The sequence below is a fragment of the Aedes albopictus genome, chromosome 1, assembly GCF_035046485.1.
Source record: "Aedes albopictus strain Foshan chromosome 1, AalbF5, whole genome shotgun sequence".
Taxonomy (NCBI): domain Eukaryota; kingdom Metazoa; phylum Arthropoda; class Insecta; order Diptera; family Culicidae; genus Aedes; species Aedes albopictus.
The window spans coordinates 92,524,206-92,547,470 of record NC_085136.1 but is presented as its reverse complement, the minus strand read 5'-3'; the positions used below and the strand labels follow the sequence as shown (position 1 = coordinate 92,547,470).

The 23,265-nt window shown below is 39.6% G+C and overlaps 1 protein-coding gene across 5 annotated transcripts in view; it reads left to right on the top strand.

The window, feature by feature from the left end:
- LOC109427367 (proton channel OtopLc) overlaps positions 1–23,265 on the top strand; it is a 185,963-nt gene that overhangs the window by 17,913 nt on the left and 144,785 nt on the right. The window contains exon 1 of one of the 5 annotated variants that reach the window (XM_062845020.1): positions 9,910–11,025. The exons of 1 other annotated variant lie outside the window; for it this stretch is intronic. The gene's annotated coding sequence lies outside the window, so the exon portion shown is untranslated. Of the gene's footprint in view, positions 1–9,909; positions 11,026–23,265 lie in introns of those variants that run through there. 3 more of the 5 variants (XM_062845022.1, XM_062845023.1, XM_062845024.1) reach the window with 3 other exon arrangements.

The window sequence follows — 23,265 nt, the reverse complement described above, 5'->3', positions numbered from 1 at the left end:
CATAGATATAAAGCTTGTATCCACAATAATCGGGACACAGAAATACAGCTGCAACTTTGCAATTTATACATTGAAATTGCTCAAATTTGGCCTAAAAACATCTTAAGATATGTTCATTTCACCTACAAAATTTCATGTGAATTGGTGCAGTACTTTTTGTTGTAGCAATGAAACAGTGGAATGCGCGCCATTGAATTTTGTATAGCCCCTTGTTTTGCTTGTCAGCGCTATAACTTTTGAATTTGGCAAAGTAAATGGCCGAAATTTTGAACAAAAACCTCTTAATCTACATTTTTTGCATAGGAAAAACTTCAATAAAATCGATGCACTATCATCAATATGATAGTCGAAACATGTATTGGGACTGAACGTGATTTAGCCCCTTAGACAGCAAATAGTCAGCACCCTTTATTGTTTCGATTGTACTATTGAAAGTACTATACCAATAATCATCAAATTTCTCACGCATAATCATAATCAACTACCTTCTGTGAAAATTTCATGAAAATTGGCAGAGAAATTCAAAAGTTATGAATAGGCAAACATCGCACATGAATAACACGAAAAATGTTCACTTACACTCACCCCTATCAACACCAGTAGCTTTCAAACCAATTGATAAAAGATGATGAAATTTTGCGAGAAATACAGCCATACTTCTGTGTCCCGATTATTGCGGATACATGCTTTATTTAATCTCACCTAGAGGGGCGGAAATGTTTTTTTAAAAGCTCCAAGAGGGCGATACCTCCTAAAAGTTTGGGAGACATTGTCCTAGAGTATAGTTTCAATAATATACATTTTCTTTTTATAAGAGTGATAAGAGCCCCTTCTGCCCGCGTCGCGACGATTTGGATCACATCACCACTGGACATAGGGATGGATATTTATCGGAAAGTACGTTCCATAATATAATAATTATTTGATACTAGCTGTCGCGGCAAACTTTGTTCTGCCAAGCTGTGGTTGTTTGATAACTGTTAATCTCATAACCGCACCGCACTCTAGATTGGTTTCATTTCGATCGTGCTAATCTTTTTTTGCCTGGTTTTTCTGATTTTTTGTATGGGAAAATGTCAAAATCGCCAAATATTGGGGGAGGGGCAAAACTATGGCGCCTATGACGGCTGATTAAGAAATTCTTTCAGCGAGAAAATCAATGATTTATCCAGATATCTCTTCAAGGATTTCTTTAGAACAATTTCCACATACTAATTCGGAAATTTCTCTGGAGATTCCTTCAAAACTTCCTAATAGGGTAATCCTTTCGCTATTAATTTGCCCAAGGACCCTGTCAACGCCAAGAAGCATATCCGTAAACAGGTTCGGAAACAGCGCTCCTGGCGCTTGCCTTGATCTGTGGATATTTCTCCTAACAGACGTTCACGGTGTTGTTCATCGTAATCACATATAATATGTTTGGAAACTATTTACAAATGTGTACATAATGAATACTTGTACTAATGAAGAAAAAAATATATAATTCTCCAGAATTTTCTCCAGGGCTTTCCTCAGGTATCCTCTCGTGATTTTCCGGAAATTTGTCCAAAAAATCTTTGAGGTACAGTATCGGACAATAAAAATGCACCAAACCGTTTTCCCGTACATCCTAGTAAACTATGGATTGCCATATCCCAGTTATTTCTCAACCGATTGTTTTCATTTTTGTTTGACGAACTACAAAATATTTCAATTTTTAAAACTTTTGAAAAAGTGAGGCCATAAGTATTGTTATAAATGTTACAGATAGGTTTAATTTTCCCAATTAAAATGCACCAAGACAAAAAAAAAATACAAAACTTTTATTATCATACTTATTGCCTCACTTTAAAAAAAAAAATAAAAATTGAAATGTTTTGTAGTTCGTCACAGAAAAATGAAAACAATCGGTTGAGAAATAACTGAGATATGGCAATCCAAAGTTGACTAGTTTGAATGGGAAGACGGCTTTGGTTTTTTTTTTGTTCGAAACTGTAGATTTCTAATGGAGAGAATAAGTGAGATTCACTCGGAAAATCTAGCCGAGTTGCTCAGGAGATTCTTGCATTACAGTAGTTGTTCGGTTTTATCACGATCAAAAAAAAAATTACCGTGATATAAACGAAACCGTGAATTTGGTGAAACGAGAAAAAAATGTAATTTTTTTATTCAAAATCGTTCAGCTGCAAAATATATGAGTCGTAGTTCACATTTTTTAGCAGTTTTGATGGACTGGGCAAAGCTGTATTGGTTTTATATTGATTTCGGAATGTTTTAGAACAATTGTGATAAAAACGAAACGAAAATCGTGATAAAATCGAATAGAAAACCGTGAATTTGGGCGAATAGTGATTAAAACGACTAGTGATAAAACCGAAACGCCACTGTACTAGTTTTAGTGATTCAGACAGGAATTTCTCCAGAGATTTATGCTGGAGTTTATAGAGGAATTTCTCCAGGATTTCCTCCAAATAATTTTGCATATTTCCTTTGACATTTACCCGACATTTCTCCAAAACTTCTCCAATAACTTCTCCCCGGATTCTTAAAGAAATTTATTTCAAAAAAAAAACATACGAATTTCAAATTCCTTTAGAATTTACACAAGATTTTTTTCAAGGGATCTTTGCAGACACTTATCCATGTATTCTTTCAGGTATTCCTGCAGGATTTTTTCCGGAAATTCGTCCAAACGTTTCTTCAGAAATACTCCAAAATTTCAGAAAATCATCCAAGATATTGATTAAAGGATTTGCTGAATTTTTTCTTAGTTTGGACCAGTAACACCAAGGGTTTCCTAAGAAATGTTTCCACGTATTTCTCCAGGAAGTTCTAAAGAAATTCCTCTTGAGATTTCTTCACGAATTTCCCTGGGATTTCATCAGATATTTCTTCAGAGCGTCATTCAAATGTGCTTCCTTTGATTTTTTTTTTCTAGGATTTCTTAAAATTCCTTCAAGAATCTCATCAAGATAATCCTGCTGGGATTCCTTCTGAAATTTCCTCGAGGAGGTATTTTATTCTCCTTTATTATTGTTTATTTTATATTTTATTTATTTTTATATTACATTACTTATATTTTATTATTTTTATCTTCGGAATTTTAGGGATTTCTTTAGGAATTCCAGCAAAAGATTTCTTCGAAATCTTCACAAAGTTTTTCAGTAATTGTTATTATTTTTTTTACAAGTCCTAATGGTTTTTTTATGGGAATTCTTTTCAAGGTTTCTCCAAGAAATCTCTGAAAAATGCTTTGATAATTCCTGCAAAAATTTCTTTAAGAATTTGATTACAATAGTTTACAAAATAAAACGAAAGTCTTGAACTTGCTTCAACGACTAAAATTTTTGAAGCATAATTTAGCGCTGATTTCTAAACCGTGCTTCAAAATATTTAAAGTAGAACAGTTTTTGAGTTTTACAACTTTTTAAAATATAGAATTTAATAAAATTCAAATATATTGTGTTTTGTTCAACGAAATTTAAATCTGTTCCATAAATTAAAAGCTGAATATAATACAATTCGATCATGAATGCAGGTTTTGCGTCAGATTGATGAAATTCAAGATATTGGCGAATTTTGGGGACGATCTCCTTAAATTTTAGCAAATTTTCCAAAAATATATGAAGAAATGTATTTTTTTCAATAAGAAAAAAAAACAATTTAAAAATTCATTCTCAACGTTTATTTGGCATATCATATGTAGACGAGTTACAGTAAAAAATTCAGTTCAATCGGAGCATTGGCTATGGAGAATGAGATGTGTGAAGTGAGCGACTTTGCTTAAAAATAGAACAAAAATCGATTTCAAATCATCAACCATGTATGGAAAGTCGTAAAAATTTCCGCTCTACTGTAATTTTTTTCCTTCGCGTTTTCGAACTCAGGGCATGATTCTACACCAAAAAAGATCATCAGCTTACCGAGTTCAAAAATGCTGTAAACAAGTGTTACAAATTGTTCCCGCGGTTTCATCGGAAACATCTTCTGGGATGTTCTTAGAAATTCCCGCTGAATTTGATCAGATATTCCTCCAGAGATTTTTTGGATGCTTTTCTAGAAATTAAACAAAAAAATACTGAAGGATTCATTAAGGAATCCCTGAAGGAATTTCTTAGCCATCCTTGGAGGATTGTCTCAAGAAATTCCTTAACAATACACTTGGAAATACCGTTCAAAACTCATAGAAGAAATTTTAGGAAGTTTTCTGAAGGGATTCCAGGGTAAAAGTTCCTGAAACAATCCTGAAGTTATGTCCAGAGGAAATCCTGGATGAATGCCTAGCATAATGCCTGGAAGAATATCTAAAGAAGCATCTGAAGATACCCCTCTGATTCTCAGAAGAAGAAAAAAAAACATGAGAGGCTTCCATATCCCTACAAGTAATTCCCAGGTAAAATTCTTATGAAATTTCTAGAGGGATTCCAGGAAAAATCCGTAGAGGAATTTCTGAAGTATCTGTTAAACAATGTCTAAAGAAATTTCAGACAAAGCTACTGGAGGAATTCTTGAATAAACTCTTCAATTAACTTCTGGGATATCCTTGGAGAAATCCTAGCTAGGCTCCTGGATATACCACTGTAGGAATTCTCAGAAACATCTTATACAGTATATGATGGGTTATAGACCAAAAACCCAAAATCACTACCTGGAGTAATTCACGAAGGAAATCCTGCAGAAACCGAAAAAAAAACACGGAGGAATTCTGTAGAAGACCACCGAAGTAATAAAAAAAAAAAAAGAAATATTGGAAATTAAAACTGGAAGAACATGAAAACCTTTTGCAAATACCTGCAGAGGGAAATTGAAAATTTCTTGAAAAATTTTTGAAAAATGCTGAGAGCATCTTTGGGGAAAAAATCTAAAGAAATATTTGAAGGAAGGTCTGAATAAATTCAAAGCAATGTCAAGTTCTGGTATTCCCGAAAGAAGTATTGGACATCCCTGAAGGAACTTCTTAAAGAATCTATTTAGAATTTTCTAGAGGAATTTCCAAATAAATGCCCAATGAAAGCACTAAATAAATAATATTTTAAGAATTTATGAAAGGATCTCCGATTTTTTTGTGAAAAAGTTCTCGAATTGAATTTGAAATTTGAGAAGTTCATAGAGAAATTCATTAAAGGGTTTAATGAGATAGTCCTAAAAGAATTTCTTGTGAATTTCCTGGAACAATTTATGAAGAAACCCCAAAGAAATTCTGACATTGATTATGTAGAAATTGTTGACCCTTCCGGCAGTTTGCACCCACCGCCAGCACCACACTATTGCTGAGTATAAACTCAGCGAGCTTTTTTCAGCGTGTTGTACAAAATACAACAGCGCGATTGCTCGAGAGTAAAGGGATGTTTGAAGAAATGCATGCAGGAACACAAGCATTATCTCATGTAGTAATGCTCGAATGAATTTCCCAATGAATCCGTTGGGGAATCTCATGACGAACTGTGGAAGGAATTTCTTCGGAGACCCGTGAACTAGTTTCAAGATAAATTGCTTGTGAAATTTCTTGAGAATCTGTGGAAGTTCCAAGGAAAATTCCTAAGGGAATTCCTGAAAGGTATATGTTCCGAGAGGTTCCGAAGCTCGGCTGTGGCCTGTACGAATAATACAAGAAATATGTGTTTTAGCCGTACATTCCTCCGACAATTTCTCAAAGAATACTCTCGGAAATTTATAAAGGAATAGTTTTGTCATTTATTTTTCAATTAAGGTGAATAAGTAAATAACGAAGCCACACTTCGAATTTTCAAAAGCACAAATCTGAAGAACAGAGGGTTGATTTGCGCTGAAAAGTTGATCGATTGGTGACCACCAGCGGGTCACCAATCGATCAACTTTTCAGCGCAATCCGTCTTTTGGTTTCTCAGATTTGTGCTCTTGAAAATTTGAGATGTGGCTTCGTTATATATTCACCTAAAGATTCCTTTTGGAAGTTCCTCAGTAATTCATTTGCAATTGGCAAATTTCTTTGATGATGATTAACTTGGGCTTGTTAGGGGAATATCTGTAAAAAAAAGAAAATCGCGTTAAATACTGTTCCTTTGAATTCCACTAAGAATTTGCATCCTTTGACAGATACGTAATTTATTTGGATCTCCTTCGGTATTTTTTTGAGAATTTCTTTGGTAATAGGTAAGTTTGAAGATTTTTACAAAACACCTTCCGGTACTTCCTTTTAAACTTTTATCAGTAATTACTGTGGAAATTTTTCCAGCAATTGCTCTAGGAGTTCATTGAGATTTTTTATTTCAGCGGCAATTTTTTTTTTCTTTTTTTCGTTACTTCCTTCGCCAATCGTTTTAGTAGTCTCTTCAACTCTCGCAATTCTTGTTGTAATTGTTTTTTTTTTTTATTTTTTTCAACAACTCTTCCGGCAATTCATTTGGCAGTTCCTTCGGTAATTACGTTGGTAATACATTCGACAATGATTCTGAAAGTTTCCTCGCAAATTTATTTGGAAATGTTTTCGGCAATGCCTTCGGTTTTTTACAAATTTACGTTGGTTTTTTTTTTGACCAATGCCATTCTGAATACCTTCGGCAATGCCTTTGAAATCTCATCCGGCAATTATTCTATGAATCATTTGCATGATACCTGTGGGAATTCTTCGAACAAGATCTTTGAGATTTATTCAGCTTTCATTTAAGTAATTCCTGCAAATGAAAAAAATAATAAAATTTAACATATCTTCGATTATTTCTTTGTGAAATTCTTCAGTAATTTCTCTGGAAATACTATCAGCAAGTTTTTTTTTAATGTCGTTGAAACAAATCTTCGAAATAATTCTGAAAGTATTGCAGAATTCTTTCGTACATTCCTTTGGATTTGCTTGAAAATTCCTTCGCCTTTTCGACCTTTTCGACATCTCCTTCAATTTTTTTTACGTTTTCTTCAACAATTCTTAAATTTCGATAACATGGTCTGGTCTTTGCAACATCATTCGGTTATTTCTAAGGAAGCTCCTCAAACATTTTTTTTTTGAAATTCCTTTCGAAACTTCTAGCACATTGTTTTAATGAATTCTTTTGAAAATTTTTTTGTGAATACTTGCGGAAATTTCTTTGAAAACTCCTTTGGGATATATTCCGACATTTTTGTTTTTTTTAATTGGATTTGGCTAATTTCTTTCATAATTTTATTTTATTTTTTTGTTCTTGGCAAACAACTGAAATTATGTTGATCGGATGAATTTGGCACTCCTAAATTGTCTGGACAAAAACGATAGACCAATTTTTCCTTTGAAAAAGGCCACAGCCCATGGCCGAAACGTTGGACAGAATAATATAAATCGTTTGATTGTCAAGACTGAGAGTGCCAAATTCATCCGATCTTTCATAATTTCTTATGGAATTCCTCTGGCAACTCTTATACAGCCATTCCATGAAAAAAAAAAAAATCGATCTGTCTCAGAATATCGTGATGCAGGGTGGGTTTGCAGTTTATTCAAAATAATAAGAACCGTATTTTTTTATTTCGTCGGGAAATATTTCGGGAATTTCTTCGGGTTTTCCTTCAGGATCTTTTGGAGAATTCTTCAGTAAATTGACTGCATAAACAATCCCATTATAAAATTTCTTCGGCTATTCTTCTGGAAATCGATTTTTTTTTTGTAAGTTCTTTGAGCAAACCACATTGAAATTCACTGAAATTGTAAAGGAATTGCCAAAGAAATTGACAAAAAAAAACAGTCCATGGAAATCCCAAAGAGTACACCGAAGGAATTGTGAAATTATGTTTTTAATATAATTTTCTGAAAAAAAAATCCAAATTAATTGCCTGAAAGACAGGGCACAAATTACGTCACGCTTTTAGAGGGAGGGGGAGTTGATTTTTGCGTGACATAATTTGTGTATCACACATAAGAAGTTTCCAAAAGTTTTGCTGGAAAACCTTGCTATGCAATTTTCGAGGAGGATTTGAAAGGAAGTACTGAAGGCAGGGTACGAAAAACGGATCACGCCGAAAAACAAATGCTTTGTCCTAAGCGGTGCATGTTGGTAACAAAGGTGCTCGGCAACAAACGCATGTCAGGCGATGAGAGCAATAAAACAAACATCACTTGCCGTGCGTGTAACGATATTCCGGCTTTTCTGCTGAAATGTTTGACCCACATCATCAAATTTATAAGCATTTGGACGAGTTAAGACTCTTGCACACCTCAGAATCGAGTTTCACTTGTAAAACAATGCGAAAATCACGATGTGAATAGAATGAGACAAATATTCCTACCGTTTTTGTTGTGAACAAACTCGGGAGCGATTTTGTCATTATCTGCTAACGAAAAAACAAAGCGTTGTTGCCGTGCCTTCCTTGTTGCCTATTTTTCGCTTGCGGGGGCTAATTCTGCGTACACTGACTGAAGGATTTTCCAAACAAATAATCGAAATAATTTTCGAAGAAAGTGTTGAACACCGAAGTAATTCACAAAGGGATCGCCGAATAAATTTTCAATGTAGCCAAATTTCATGGAATTTACAAGAGAATTTTCGGCAGCAATAAGCATGAATACAATAAATAATAAGGAATTACAAAACGGATCACAGTAAAATTGTCGAAAAAATTTGTTCTGGTCTCCTTGTCATAGTCATGACGCCTAAAACGGCCTTAGGACAGAAGGTCGAAGAACAAATGGTCGAATGAGACAAAAGGTCGAATGGGACAAAAGGTCGAATGGGACAAAAGGTCGAATGGGACAAAAGGTCGAATGGGACAAAAGATCGAATGGGACAAAAGGTCGAATGGGACAAAAGGTCGAATGGGACAAAAGCTCAAATGGTACAAAAGGTTGAATGAAACAAAAGGTCGAATGGGACAAAAGATCGAATGGGACAAATGGTCGAATGGGGCAAAAGGTCGAATGGGACAAAAGGTCAAATGTGATAAAAGGTCGAATGGGACAAAAGGTCGAATGGGACAAAAGGTCGAATGGGACAAAATGTCGAATGGGACAAAAGGTCTAATGGGACAAAAAGTTGAAATGACAAAAGGTCGAATAGGGCAAGAGGTCGAATGGGACAAAAGGTAGAATGGGACAAAAGGTCGAATGGGACAAAAGTTCTAATGGTACAAAAGGTCGAATGGGACAAAAGGTCAAATGGTACAAAAGGTCGATTGGGACAAAAGGCCGAATGGGACAAAAGGTCGAATAGGACAAATGGTCGAATAGGGCATAAGTTCGAATGCGAAAAATGGTCGAATGAAACAAAAGGACGAACGGGACAAAAGGTCGAATGGGACAAAAAGTCGAATGCACAAAAATTTTAGTAGACAATATAAGACACTTATAAGAAAAAATATTTGAGCTTTTGTTGTTGATTATTTAGAAAAATATTATAGTGCTGTTATAGAAATTATATACATTTCAGCTACTAAGATTTTTATAGTCATTTTTTCCTTCTTTTGTTTATATACTGCTCTTTCAAGTTGTGTTAATGTTTTGCAAGTTTTAGTAGACTCTTTCCTATATTACAATATTTTTTTCAAGTCTTCCTTTTGTCTGGTCTATTGTATATTTAATCTTTTGTCCTATACGACCGTTTGTCCTTCGACCTTATGTATTTAGACCTTTTGTCATAGATTCTGAAAATGGTATAACAAGTTGACTTGAAAATTAAAAAGAACTTCACAGAACAACACGTGGCTTCACGTAGCTTCCCTCGGACCTAAACACGCCACTTTGGCATCCCATCACCTAAAGCTTGTTGCTTTTTCAGTATAGTGTATTGATGCTGACGACGATTACGGCGGACGTCGATGATGATGATGCTGCTGCTGATGATGACTGTGTGTTGGTGATGATGCTCTATGGGCGCGCATTTTTCGGGAAAACACAGCTACATGCTGCTGCCGAGGGTGCAGCAGAGGAATCATATTCATCACATAGTCAGTCTACCAGTCTGTGGACGACTTCTCAGTAGCAAGCAAGCAAGTGTTATGACGATGACGCTGTAGCCGGAGAAAACGGAGAAAACGACGACGGAACGCGCGCGCAGAGTGTAAACATTGAGGGAGCTGTTCGGTTGGAAAAGTGCGAGATTCGTCCAAGTGGATGGTGGTTGTGGTGATTGCATTATTTCACAGAGCAACGACGACGGATGCATTTTCACAGCCTATTGTAAAGTGGCTGCCGCTGGCGGCTCGTTAAGCTGACCGACCTCGTGAGTAGAAGAGCGCTAGTGTGATAAATAGTGGCACATTGTGATCTCGCGCGGTTTCTGGTGGGCATTCTATATGTATTATCTATCGCCCCATTTGGTGGCGGATAAGGGATGAAACGATGGAAAACGACTTCGCTGATATCATGGCCATCGGCCGACGACTACAGTTGGGCTCCAACTGGCATCGCGTCGGGTGGCAGTAGCTGCACCTTGCCTTAGTGGAACGTCCACCGTCGTTAGCGGATGCTGGAAAACACTATTCCGGGTGGACAACACGACCAGTGCGCGGGTGGGCAAACGCCATTCGGATCGTTCGGATTCGTCTATTTTTAACCCGCGATCTTCGTCAGATCAGAGATACTGGGGAGAAAAGTGCACCTCTAGAGGAAAGATCACGTTTTAGTGCGTGCGATCCCAGCACAGTTTATGCTCGGAGCTACATACAAAGTGCGCGTGTTTTGGCGATCGCCAGCGGTGTGAATTCTCTTCCCGCAACTATTTCTGTAAACAATCGGGAGCTGCGTTCGGGAACTCGGATCAAGTGTGATTTCCATAGTGTACAGGGAGTGGGCCAAATCCATTCAGATTTTGCCTGGAAGTGAACCGTGAAAGACGCAACCTCGTGCAACCGAATACGTGAATTGTGACGACGCGCAACCTGTGGATCAAAGTGAAAAGAAAAACGCAGGAAACGTACCTACATACCCAAAAGAAGTGCTTTTCCGCTCTGTTTTGTTCAAGTGCGTGTGAGTGTGTGCGTTTTATTTTTTTGTGTAACGACAAACTGGAAAAAGGAAAAACACAAAGGACCAACGGAAGTGGGGAGAGCTACGACTACCACCTACAATTTTACCTTGCTAAGTGGATGAGGAGTGCAGCTGAAAGAAAAGTAAGGTCCCTCTTTGATACCGTAAAAAGGGTTATATTTGTTATGTATTTTTTTCTTATTTGGTTTTATCTCAATATTGCGCATTTTGTTCATCATCGCAGAGATTTTCACAAGCGCGAAAACGTAAATAAAAGTGCGTGATTGCATCAAATCAATCCGGTGTTTTCAGAAAACTCAAACTGCAAAGTTCGAATAAAAAGTGTACTAAACACCAACTCGATTTAATGCAATCGCGCACTTTTATTTATGTTTTCGCATTTATGAAGACTGAGTGCGCAGTCCAGTAGTGAACGTTATTTGCAATACTTTCTGGAACTTAATCATACGAGTTTGATTTTTTTTTAAGTTGCATTTAGGGTAAAGTTAAATTGTAGTTTTTTAAACTTTCTACGTTTTTAACTTACCTTACTTACCGGTCAGGCTGAGGCCTGAATGGCCTCTGCTGTACATAGTAGCCGTCTTTATTATACCCGGTCCATGGCTTTGTATCTCCGCACTTTGCGAAGGGTCCGCAGATCGTCCTCCACTTGATCGACCCGCCCACCCGCCTCGCGATATTCGCAGTATGGACGATGGTTGGTTCTCTCAGTAGCTCATGCAGTCCGTGGTTCATTCGTCTTCTCCAAGTCCCGTCTTCCATCTGCACTCCGCCGTAGACGGTACGCAACACCTTCCGTTCGAAATCTCTAAGGGCGCGTTGGTCCTCTGCCCGTAGGGTCCATGCTTCGTGCCCATAGAGATGTACCGGTCTAATCAGCGTTTTGTAGATAGTTAACTTCGTGTTACGGCGAAATTTATTCGATCGTAGAGTTCTGCGGAGTCCAAAGTAAGCATGACTTCCTGCCACAATGCGCCTCAGAATTTCTCTGCTGGTGTCGTTGTCGGCGATCACCAGTGAGTACACAAATTCTTCAACGCCTCGATTTCATCACCGTCGATATTAATTGGGGTGGCGGGCGCGGTGATTCCTCCCTGGAGCCCTTTGCCGTCATGTACTTTGTCTTCGACACATTAATGACTTATCCGATTCACCTGGCTTCACTCTTTAGTCGGATGTACGTTTCTGCCATCGTCTCAAATTTACGTGCAATAATATCAATATCATCGGCGAAACCAAGCGGCTGAACGGACTTCGTGAAAATCGTCCCACTCGTGTTTATCCCCGCTCTTCTTATTACACCTTCCAAAGCAATGTTGAACAGCAAGCACGAAAGACCATCACCTTGACGTAACCCTCTGCGAGATTCGAAGGGACTCGAGAGTGTCCCTGATACTCGAACTACGCACATCACTCGATCCATCGTCGCCTTGATCAACCGTATCAGTTTATCCGGGAATCCGTATTCGTGCATAATCTGCCATAGCTGTTCTCGATTGATTGTATCATACGCCGATTTGAAATCGATGAACAAGTGATGTGTGGGCACGTTGTATTCGCGGCATTTCTGCAACACCTGGCGGATGGCAAACATCTGATCCGTTGTAGCGCGTTCACTCATGAATCCAGCCTGATATTGCCTCACGAACTCTCTTGCAATCGGTGATAGACGGCGGCATAAAATTTGAGAAAGTACCTTGTAAAGAGCACTCAGTAGTGTGATCGCGCGATAGTTCCCGCAATCCAACTTGTCGCCTTTTTTGTAGATGGGACACACGATACCTTCCATCCACTCCTCCGATAATACTTCCACCTCCCAAATCTCCTCCCAAACCAGGAATCTTGCATTGACTAAAAATGTCAATACTTATTTTAAAGTCCAACTTTTAATGAAACGACTACTTTGGAAGCCATAGTTAAGTGACCGGTGGAATACAAGTAGCTGCTAAATGCACAATATCAACTCGATTTGATACAATCGTGCACTTTTATTTACGTTTTTGTACTTATGAATCCCAATACTTTCTGCTACTTTTTCATACGAGTTTGATTATTTTTAAAGCAGCATTCAGGGCAGGGTGGGGTAAGATGTCATTTTTCAATCTTTATTAATTTTATGTGTGTTACTTTTGATATTTGTCCGCACTCCAGGAAATAGGCTGTATTTCCACCGAATCGTGACCCATGAGTGAGCTGAGTGTGTTCGATTCTCAGCCCAGTCAGAACCGTCTGATCTCGAAAAATTTCCACATCTCTTCACTCTTGTGTGTCGTTCATTATTCTGCGGAAAAGCTCTCAAGTTGTAGTGTCAGGTTGCATACCTAGTGTATCTCGAGGTCTGTCTGATTCAACGCCAGCGGGTTGCGATACAGAGAGGAACAGAAATTACCTCCTGCGGAGTATGACGCTCTTGATTTGTTAGATTAGGACGTATTTGCTTTAGATACGGTAAAAATCAATTAATAATTCCCGGGAGGTATTTGTACAGGAATCCCTAAAGGAAGCCCGAAAAAAAAAAACCCTAATAGAATCTTGGAAATATACCCGGGTATCGCCGGAAATACCTCCTAAAGGAATCTGCGGAGGAATGAATGAAGGAATCCCTAATGGAGTGCCGGAAAATAACCCTAAAGGAAACCCGAAACAAATCCCCAACGGAATCCCGGGAGGAATTCCTTATGGGATTTCTGGAAGAATAAAAATCTGAAGGAATCTTTGACAGAATACTTGTGGAATCCCTGAAAGAATCCCAGGTGAAATCCTTAAATAAAACTCAGCACCATTGGAGCAATCTCGAAAGGATCCCTGGGGAAAATCGTAGATGATATCCCGGAAAAAATGCCTGGAAAAAATACGTGAAGGGATCTCAGGGTGAAATCGGTGAAGAAATCCCGGGGATGCTCTGAAGCTCGTTCTGAGGTAGAGATAAGCGAACCGTTCGCGACCGGTTCCGAAGAACTAGTTCTTAGGAGAGAATGACTGAACTGTCATCCATTTGAAAAGAACTGTAGTTCAACGTTCTCTACAAAATCGAGAAAACTAATTGTCTCGCAGACCTGTTCTTTCAGTTTTTCCAATGAAAGAATATTTGATTCTTATAAATCGAATGTCGTAAATGATCTACCCAACTATCTCACAAAATAGTACTCCGATGACATGCAGCCGGTCGAAAAATGCCAGTTGATAAATAATGTGTCAATATACATCTTTGCTATTTGGGCGGAGAGAGATTTGCTTTTTCATGTCCCAACTAACAAAAGTAGCTGCATTAGAGCTTATTATTATTATTACTTTGTCTTCGACTGGAACAAACACTTATGTAAAAGTGGTTGATTAAGCTCTTATACAGCATAAATGTTAGTTGGGGTGGACACATACTACTGAACAAAAAACTACTAAATGGAAGAACGGTTCTAACGAACTAGTTCTTTCTAAGGAACTGATCAATTGCGAATGGTTCCCTTATAAGAACTGTTTTGCCCATCTCTACTCTGAGGTAATCCAGCGAAGAGTCCCTGGATAAATCCGAACACCACTTTATCAAGAAGACTTGCAGCACTGGTGAAAATCTGGAGTCATTGTTAGCACCAAGGGTGAAGGTGGAATTATTCAAAATAGGGTATGTAAATCTTCATGTTCGGTGGTTGCTTTAGTTCTCAAATTCAACCATGTTGATGGCGGCCGTCGAACGATAACTTCGACGTGCCGTCGTCAATTGCTGGATGGGTTTCGTCGTGTGGGTGAGTTTTTTCATGCGTCGGGGTAGTGTTTTGCGCGGTCGCTCAGAGTCAACCATGCTGATGGCGGCCCGACGAAGCTGTCGGCAGTTGCCAGGTGGTCGTCGATTATAGTAAATTTTGAGCAACTACCGAACGCGGGTGGTCGATTGCTTGCTTTCCGCGTGAAGCGAGCAATAGCGCTGCAGTTTGCATGTCCCGATTCAACTTCAAAAGGTCATATTACTTATCAAAGTGAATCCAGACCCAACGTGAATCCCTTCCCAACTGACAAGTATTCCATCCTGCAGCCTTTGGTGGAGTCGCAGCGGTAAACACGGTCTTTCACAACAAATGATGCTACTAACATTCCTTCCCTCTCCCAACCTGACTGCAAGGACGTGGCCGGCGCTGTTATTGTACCGTTAAAGAGATCCTCTGAAGCATGCAGTGAAAATGTTGGCTGCTCCCAGTCAATTATTCAGTTGTGTCATTGTGCAACTGTCATTCGTTCGGGTCAATCAAGGAGTAGCAATCATAGATAGATAAGTGCAGTCAGTCTAAGCTAAGCCATTTCATTTTAGCTAGTTATTGGTAATACCCTTCCAGTTGTGTAAAAATAAAAGGTCATAGAAATCAGTATTTCTTGTAGACTCGTTTCAGAGAGCAAGTAATGGCGCTCAAGCCTAGGCTGTAAGGCCTAGATACAAAGCATAAATACCTGTTCCCATCCCAGGAAAAAAACACCAAAGGGTTGTGCATGAACCTTCTTAGCTGTAGGGTAAGAAATCAAGCTTTGAACTAGTCAAATTGTAATCTTAATTTGAACCATTTCAAAATTCATTAAAACGACGTACTATTCAGGCAAATATTGTCCCGAAAAAGATGTTAAACAGCTTTCCGTAATATAACCTGATAACATGGGCTTTAAAAGCATTGAAAAAAGCGTTTTTATCATGGAAAATAGGCAATTGAAAAATCACTGTGATTTCACCCATTTCCCCCCCATAGAAAGCACATTTTCGGTGCACTCGTACAGCTCATGCATTGTATCACACGCAATATGTGAACACGTCAAATGAAAGCTTATTTATCGTAGAATCGACCAACCGAATAATATTCCGCATTATTTGTCATAAAATTAGCAAATTTAAGTGATTCTTACTTGGAGAATGTTATCTTAAGTTGAACCATTTGTAATCTAAATTTGAACTAGTAAACGGGGGTGAGCTTCTAGTGTTGGCCTGTAGATTGCGCTAGTGGTTGCTTTGTTTACACTTGGGGGATGAAAAAATCTAAATTTTGTTTCCAAATTCCTAAAGAATTTCGAACATTCTGAGTTGAGATTCCACTGCCTAATGAAAAATAGGTATGAGAATTAGCAGATTCATGTGATTTTTCATTGTTTAGCATGGAATTGGCTGTTTTGTGAGTTGCTCGAGCTGCTGCCGCCAGTAGTTCAAATTAAGATTAAAATTGGTTCAAATTATGATTACGATGGTTCAAATTAAGATTAAAATCATTGTTGATGAAAAATCAAATATTTCAATGAAATTCGGTGCAAATACAAACTTTTTACCATTTAACAGAAAGCTTATACCCGTGGCTTTCATGTACATACGATTTTGCCGTAGTAAATTATTTCCATGTGGGAGAAAAAACCACTTAAAATTTGCACTGCTTCAGAAAGCCGCAATTTGGTTCAAATTTTGATTACCTACCCTACCCATTTCTGCACCACTCCCAACGATTTAATGTTCAAAACGAGTTCCCCTAAAACGAAACGATAGGTACGGTTGTCCTCGTTTCTTCCTTCATCAAATTCGAAAAGTTTTGTCTATCATTGTTTTCATAAATGGATAGCCTGATTGCCTTAAATTTTTGAATTATCATATAACCCATTAGTCTGCACTAGAGTGTCCATTTCCCGGCCATTTTTGTTGTTACAGGATTCGGGACAAAATACATAGCTTATCCCGGGGAATCCCGGGAATGGTTTAAATTTCAATAAAACCTTAGAAATTTGGTGTTTTTCTTGTGAAGTTGAAATATTCACATATTTGGAATATTTTTTTTGTTTCCATTACTATTGTTGTTCAATACCTTGAAAAATTACTTAATGTGAACATGTCAATAACGAAAAATAGCAACATCAACATTATATTTGCCTATACATGTAGGTTTTTAAATTTTTACCTTTAACTGAACTATTTAGTTAATTTATTGCAAGTAATTTTCCACAAACATCTAATAGTTTAAGTGAAACAAGCATCCTCATTAGCTGATTAATATTTGTACGGATGATGTTTGTATTGTTGATGCATTATCAAAAATGCATTAGTTGAACAAAATTACAATTTTAGGTTTTTCCTTTTTTTTTATTAAATTCATCCTGTTTGAAAACAAGCGATTACGGCATCGATTGATTCCGTTCAATCCGTTTGGTTTCAGGCGTGCGCACTCCTAACAAAGAAAACAGAAATAAGAAACAGCATAAACAGTGCTTCAGTCCTTTTTTTAGTTGGATGAAAATGAGAGCTACATGCTTAATAAGGAATCCATTACCCAATTCCCGAAGATATATAATCTGCTTGGAGATTCATTGATTACATTCTGGAACAATTCAAATCATTTACATAATATAGTAAATGTTTGGACCCCAAACTTTTGGAGTTTCAGAACATTACAATACTGACTTATTTTTTGGCACAACTGAATAAACCAATCGGCGTCAAATTTTGTATGCAGGGGGCTTGGGACCGGCGAAGGTTCTTAGCTTGGTGTGAGACCTCTCCGGTCTCTGGAACGGGGGGCTCCCATACAGATGACTTCACCAGGGACGCCCCTATGGAGCTGTATGTCAAAAAACACAGTAGGCAGGCAGTACGACGTTTGCCGGGACAGCTAGTATGATATAAATTTGAATTCAAGGCATAACATGAACTCAAGTTTATTATGAATGTTTTTTTAAGTGTAACCTATTGTCCAAAGCTCGATGGTAGTACACATGTGAGAAAATCGGTCAAATTTCGAAAGTGACAATGGCCAAACGAAGTTTTTTTTTCTTAGATATTTGGCAGTGTTAGCTACAAATTGCTTTCATCCTGGAATTCCCGGGATTGTCGAGATTTCTGAAATCATCCCTCGGGATTCGAAATCACTCAAATTCCGGGAATTCTTGTCCCGGGATTGACACTCTAGTCTGCATCTGCACAGTGGGCCTGGTCATTTTATCATTTGTATCACATCTATGATATGCTGCAAATATAAATATTGGCAAGAAAATAATAATGCTTCTTAATACTGGCTGTGCAAGCACGAGAATGTTGTAGAATAGAGCTCCTCCAAGAATATCTTAGGGAGTTTTTCACAGGAGTTTCTCGCAGCATTCCTTGAAAAGTTTCTGCTGTTATTTCTTTGAGAAATTTCCTTGAGATTACTTTTAAAGTTTCTTCTTTATGATTCATATCGAAAGTGTTACAGATGTCCAAGCTCATGAGGTGTGTTTGTGTAAAATATTGCAACGGTTGTTTTGAAATGACTGGGAATGTTGCCATTACGCTGCGCTGTCATATTTCAAAACACGGTACAAATTTGCCGTTGTTTTACCTTTTTGCGCTAGTGTCACCAGGTATGCACCCTAGTATAGTTCCATGGTGATAATGCGTTGGTTTTCCTTGGAAAACAATTATGGTATTGTTGTACAACTCAATTTTAATTGAAAATGTTGAAACTATTTGCTAATGAGTTGCTAGAATTAGGTTGTTAAATCAGTGAAAATACAATACACTTTATGTTATTTGAGTGAAAATAATTCAGTCTCTGAGTCGGAAAATTTGAAGGTGTGCTAGTGAAATATTTCTGCAGTAGGTGCCATCTGGTGTCAAAACGAGTTTCTAAGTGGGAAAGTTACCGTCGATATCGCTACTGCTTGTTTTTTAGGAAATTTTATTCGAGCATGTTCGTCTGTTCGCTGTAATCAAAGTGTAATGGAAGTCTATATGTACTCTCAAAATTTTCGTTAGAGGCTCGGTGGGTCAAGTGACATATACCAAACAATTCAGTTCGACAAATTGAACATCATTTGTATGTGTGTGAGTGTGTGTAGGTCTGCGTACGAAAAAGGTTACTCACTTTTAAGGCACTTCCCATTGACCATAGCTAGGTTCAGTAAAGTGTGACAACCCATACAATTAAAACAGTATTGACCACCTGATTCTCCCCAGGACCCTGGAAAAATTGTCAATTATTATCACCTTGTGATTATCGCCATGTAAATAAATTTATTTGTTCAACATCATTAAGACAAGGCATAATCAACAAAAGTACGCCACAATACTCGATTTGTGGCTGCCGCACTCCATTCACGGTCGTGCTCAATGCTTGCCAGGTCACGCTCCACCTAGTCCGCCCATCTTGCTCTCTGCTCTTCTCGCCTACTTGTGCCAACCGGATCAGTAGCAAACACCAGCTTTGCAGGGTTGTTGTCCGGCATTCTCGCCACATGCCCTGCCCACCGTATTTTTCCGGCTTTGGCCACCTTCTGGATGCTGGATTCGCCGTAAAGTGCAGCGAGCTCGTGGTTCATCCTTCTTCGCCACACACCGTTCTCCTGCGCACCTCCGAAGATCGTCCTTAGCACGCTTTACTCGAAAACTCCGAGTGCTTGCAGGTCCTCCTCGAGCAGTTTCTTCTAAAGCCCGTAGTAGGCTTGACTTCCTCTGATGATACGCCTCCGAATTTCACGACTCACGTTGTTGTCAGCCATCAGTAAGGCTCCGAGGTAGACTAATTCCTTCACCACCTCGACAGTATCCTCGTCTATCGTAACATTACTACCCATACGGATCCGGTCGTGTTCGGTTCCGCCTACCATCATGTACTTTGTTTTTGAGGCATTCACCACCAGTCTGACCTTTTCTGCTTCGCGTTTCAGGCGGGTGTACAGCTCTGCCACCGTTCCAAATGTTCTGACGATAATCTCCATGTCGTCCGCAAAGCACACAAATTGACCGGATTTTTTTTTCAATCGTTCCCCGGCTGTTGAGCCCGGCTCGTCGCATCACACCTTACAGAGCGATGTTGAAGAGTAGGCATGAGAGTCCGTCACCTTATCTCAGTCCCCGGCGAGATTCGAATGAACTGTATAGTTCACTCGAAACCCTTACGCAGTTGTGCATCGTTGCTTTAATCAGTCTAGTCAGCTTCTCAGGAAAGCCGTTTTCGTCCATGATTCTTTATAGCTCTGCGTGGTCGATACTGTCGTATGCCGCCTTGAAGTCGATAAACAGGTGATGCGTTGGGACCTGGTATTCACGGCATTTCTGGAGGATTTGCCGTACGGTGAAGATCTGGTCCGTTGTCGACCGGCCGTCGATGAAACCGGCTTGATAACTTCCCACGAACTCATTCGTTTTAGGTGACAGACGACGGAAGATGATCTGTAATAGCACTTTGTAGGCAGCATTCAAAATAGTGATCGCTCTGAAGTTCTCACATTCAAAATGGTCGCCTTTCTTGTGAATGGGGCAGATAACACCTTCCTTCCACTCCTCCGGTAGCTGTTTGGTTTCCCAGATCCTAACTGTCAGCCGAAGTAGACAGGTCACCAACTTTTCTGGATCCATCTTGATGAGTTCAGCTGCGATACCATCCTTACCAGCTGCTTTGCTGGTTTTTAGCTAATAAATGGCATCCTTACACACTTAATTTAGAATACCGTGTTCGGCAAATTTTTGACAAAAATAGAACAGCTGCATACAGCTCTACTGCATTGTTTACCTTTTGCACCAGGTTTTGACAGTTGGTGTACTGAACCTCAGTAAAATCGATTACCGAAGCTACCGAAATAGTTCTACTGTTCTATTTTCGTCAAAAAATTGCTGAACAGGCAATTCAGGATTGAGTGTGTAACTTCCCTCAGCGTGGGAATTGGTTCATTTGCGTTCTCCGCTGAACTGACATCGTTGTTTCCTCCGCTGCCGTGGTCTCCCGTGCCTACGTTCTCCACGCCGTTCAGGTGCTGATCGAAGTGCTGCTTCCACCTTTCGATCACCTCACGTCCGTCCGTCAAGAGGTCTCCGTCTTTATCCCTGCATATTTCGGCTCGCGGCACGGGGCCGTTGCGGAATGCGTTGAGTTTTTGATAGAGCAGTCGTGTTTCTTGGGAACGGCACAGCAGTTCCATTTCTTCGCACTCCGCTTCTTCCAGGCGGCGCTTTTTCTCCCGAAAGATGCGGGTCTGCTGTTTCCGCTTCTGTTTGTAATGTTCCACGTTCTGTCGGGTCCCTTGCTGCAGCATTACCGCCCTCGCTGCGTTCTTATTTTTCAAAACTGTTCTGCACTTTTCGTCGAACCATTCGTTCCGTCAATTCCGTTCCACGTACCCGATGGTGTTCACGGCTGCGTCGTTGATGGCTACTTTCACTGTACTCCAGCAGTCCTCTTGAGGGGCCTTATCGAGCTCGCCCTCGTCTGGCCACGCGGCCTCGAGATTTTGCGCGTATGCTGAGGTGACATCCGGTTGTTTCAGTCGCTCTAGGTTGTACTAATATAAAGTTTACCTTAAATTACGGTACCATTTACCCATGTGTCTATTCCACACGTAAAACTGAAACAACTTCAGTCGAGCACCAGGGGTGGGAGGCCAGTCGTAAGCCATTTTTCGTGAAAATCTGTTTTTTTTGGCCAACAAGGGAGCAAACGACGACAACTGGGGGCCGACAAGACCAGAAGTTGGGGGGACCAGAGAAATTATGAGCCGGGATTTAATTGCCGCCGTTGCCCGTCATCGAGTCACCGAGCCGACTGTTGTTGTTTGGTTTGGCTTCGGTTTGGTCGACGGCGGCTCTGTTAGTCAACCAAACTGTGTATCGACGGCGGGCGGTTCGAAGGAAACTGTGAAGGAATGTTGAGCAGCTGTGAAATTTTACTCACGACTGCGAGCTCGATGCTGCTGTGGCGGCTGTGGAAAACGGAACAGATTTTCTCGTCATTTAGGAATGGGTGATTCAAGGTTGCATGCTAGAAGGAAATTTGCTGTTTGGAACAACGGATCTAATGGCTTCTGTTGTAAATTTCAACATTAATGAGCTTTTCTTCTGATTCCTCCGGCTGTTCCACAATAGGAATATCTATAACATTTAGATTCAATTAGTGGCAAAGTTATGAGCGGTCTCTTTGTTCGACCACCATTACTTTCGGTGAAACAGGGAAGCTCTGCATCTCCACAGTTGTCTCAGGAAGAAAAAGTAAGGTGAGGAGTCGCCTATGCAATCCATCAAATACAATATTTATCGGGTAATTTTTCTAGAGTGAAAGACTACTACAACATGTAAAAGTTGATGAACTGCACTCAAAGGCTCTATTGTGGCTTTCAAAAAAAAAATACAATCCACATCTATCATTATTCGACGAAAGGGAAAAACATCATGTCTGGCGGCAACCCACTCATTTCGGCTGACTTCCCTTACCTCACCGCCATACAGCAAATGCACCCGCCTGATGACGATCCGACGAAGTTGTAAATATTTTATTCGAAACAAAACGCCTACGAATTGGTACCTATACAACATTTCATTCCATATTCGTTTTCCCGTTTTCCGGAAGCATTCCATTCGGGAGTGGTTGATCCAAAACAGAACAGTGCTGGCTGATGCTTGATGCAGATGGGGCACGTAATATCAATTTGATGATGGATAAACTACCTGCCAAGGGCCTGGAGGTACAATTGCTGGTGGTGTTGGTAAGGGTTGGTGGTGGGTGGTAGATGAAAGTTTCGAAAAATTAGAGTGATAAAAACATGCCAAGTTAGCATGAACGTCGTCGCCGTCGTCGTCGTAGGTTGGATGGTAGTTTTTGGGCAAATGGTGGTCGTAGTGCGCATGTTGCTTGAACAGCGATGAGGATCCGATGAGGGGACTTGGGGAGCACTGCCAACCGAGAATAGAAACAAAACAAGCGAGCAACAATTGTGAAGCAGCACCTTTCCTCGACGATGATGATGGGAGGAAATTTGATTCCGTTCTTGGCATGGCGGGTGGGTGCGGGGGTGAGAGGCATCGGAAAAGCTGTTGCGTGACTCGAGCAGGAAGTCCTGCTTTCTGTCGCTCCCTGCGAGGCAGTCTGTGTAGTTGGAGTAGAGATGGAGACTTTGGCGAGTTGAGTTGAGCCTCTGGGGACCATAGAAAGTAGGATGAAATTTGAGTGGTCTTGTTCAATTATTGATGTTTTCGTCTGTTGGGGATTCAGGGCATAAGAATGGCCGGGAGTAAAAATTAAAGGGATGGTTTAGTCATCGGTATTCTTCCCTTTTATACATTCTAAGTACTGTTTAAATTCTCTCAAAGAAATTTGGAAAAAATGGATTGCTTGGCAATTCTTGAAAAGACAGAACTTTGAAGCGTAAAACATGGAAAAGAAAAAATATATATGTACAGAAATACAAACCTTCAAAGCTCCATGCAGAACTTCCTTCAACCTCGCACATGCATCGTGCAAAGGGCTACCGTAAATGATCGACATTCTAGAACAGTGATTCCCAAAGTGGGCGAAATCGCCCCCTTGGGGGCGAATACGACATCAAAGGGGGCGAAAATTAAAAAATTAGAAATTGGGGGGCGAAAAATGCATCAAGGGGGCGATTTT